Here is a 2,503-nt window from a genome sequence, read left to right as displayed (position 1 = left end):
AATTCTGCATCTGTTTTGCGTTTATGTGCAGTAATGTACGTTCTATGCATATTGTTTTGTATTCTTCCTAAATTGTTTTGGCAAATATTACAAGCAGTCTAATTGTTCCATTAATTGACAAGAAAATCAATGTCAGTCTGTGTGAATTCAGAAGATGTCACTTAAAATAAAATTCATCTGTTCTCTCGTACCTATTTTGCCTAATACATCAAACTATTTTTTTTTTCATTTTTTAAAGAAAAGATCTAATGGGACAATAATGAATCAGAAATCGAGGAAATAGTTTTCACACATTGGTTAAAATAACAGACGGACAACTATGGCCAGAGAGAAAAACGGAATACGCATGTAGATAAGTTCATACTGAAACTCGAAACAGAAAACTAAAAATTGAGCAGCTAAAATAAAATCACAAATGTCAGCAGTTTAAAATTCATTCCAGCATAAGTAGTTTCATCTAAACAAAACTTTGTCAACTGGTAGATGAGACGCGCATGGTACACTGATAGAATTATTGTTAAAATGTAAGGGCTCGTTGCTGCTTAAAACATTAAGGGCAAAAATTTAAAAGTTTCATCCATGTTAATTTCTTTTTCTCCATCGTTTGCCTGAATATTCTTTCTGATTTTGAGATTTGTACGTGGAAAACTACATGTATCAACGAATGTGTTAACGTCGTTCCTTGGTTGAAGTAAATTTTGTTAATCTATCATATGTTAAAAGCGCATATGTCTGGTCAATTTAATTTAAGTGCATCAAAGACTAAAGCGCAAGTGTTCTTCCGTGTTACAGGTAAAAAAAAAGCCCAAACATCCTGCATTTAATTGAACTACACGCATTAATAAATTATCATTAGGTTTGACTAAGTGCAGTTACTATCATAACAAATGTCTCTAATTAAACACTGCCAGAAAATCTATGAACACACTAGTGTCAATTATTTTTGGCACCTACAAAATATATGTTAACGTCTATGAAAACTCATTTCGATTGATAATGCAGTTTATACACTACTCTTGGCTTATACATTTTAAGTTTGCTCATTCTAGGTACTTTTTAGGTGTCTAGTGTAAAATAATCGGAATCGTTATAGGTTTTTTCTGCCGCACTGAATATTTAAAACTTTTCCATTTTATGTTACCTGTAAAATGACGCAAACGTGGTTTTTTGTGTGGCGCAAATGAAATATAAACTTGTGACGCATATGAGAGATTAGATTTTGTAAAATTTGGCGCAAATGCGCCCTAAACCCCAGGGAATGGTTAGCTATGATTTAGTAAACAGGTTGCCTCAAACAATTGCTTGCAGCGACGCAGATCCCGACACGGTATTGGTCTTGTTACCTTAAATATGAGTAGTAATGAAAGATTCCTTTTGCAAAAATAAAATAAAAATAGAAGGTATGAAAACGTTTTTTTCCCTTTAAAAAAAACCCGTTACAGTAATTAAATGAAAACGATGATAAAATCTGAACACTTTAGTTTCGAAATGTCAATTTCGTTATCGCTATATCATAAACATGTATCGACAACCACATATTTTTGGTTTAAATTGGTCAGGTTTCATAATGTTGACCCTTAAAGTATTCTAACTAATCGGTAAATGGTGTATGGAGTCTACTATATGTCTTTGTGTACAGCAGGATGTGTTTGTTTCGTTTCCACTGAAACGTACATTCGGTGTGAGCCAAAGCTGCGTGTTTAAGACTGTAATCTGACCTATAATGGTTTACTTTTAAAAATTGTGACTTGGATGGAGAGTTGTCCCATTTGCAATCATACCACATCTTCTTATATCTACGTATTTAATTATCCACACTAAAAACCAAAGTGCTCTTTATGCAAGTGTTCCAAAAGGTGATTATCTTTTATGGGAAATATTACTTCACAGTACCTATGTATTATTGCCCGTAAACATTTGCTTTCATTTAGTGGAGCAATTGTGTTGCAGATCATGCAGATTTAAATACATTTGTTCAAAGTTGAAAGAAATTTGACAGTAATTGGAAAACCATCACTAAAGAACATTCATTTAGGAGAACTGCTGCCAATTAAAGTTAAAAATAAAATAAAATCCAATTTAGCGAAAAGTGGTATAATTATTAGAATTAATTAGGTGAGCTTCAAATGCCATCAGGTAACATGCTTAATTAACACAATTTGTTATCTGCCTACCGAGAGGTAAAGCATCACTTGCTTCATTAAAACATTGGCATGCATATTGGCTTGATTAAAACATTACAATGTCAACAAGTTTAACTGTAAATTTGAATGTGTATATCGCTTTCAGCTTAATACGCACCGTGCATTTTAGTAAACTGACATCTAATCGAGTGTTGAGTGTTTTTCTCATGTATTTTCAGTTGGTGGCTATGTATAAAAAGAAGATGTGGCATGATTTCTAATGAGACAACTCTTCGCGAGAGACCAAAATGACAGAAATTAAGAACTATAGGTCACCGCACGGCCTTCAACAATGAGCAAAGCCCATACCGCAAACAGCT

This window comes from Mytilus edulis, chromosome 3 (assembly GCF_963676685.1).
Source record: "Mytilus edulis chromosome 3, xbMytEdul2.2, whole genome shotgun sequence".
NCBI classification, from domain to species: domain Eukaryota; kingdom Metazoa; phylum Mollusca; class Bivalvia; order Mytilida; family Mytilidae; genus Mytilus; species Mytilus edulis.
This window is presented reverse-complemented; position numbering follows the sequence as displayed.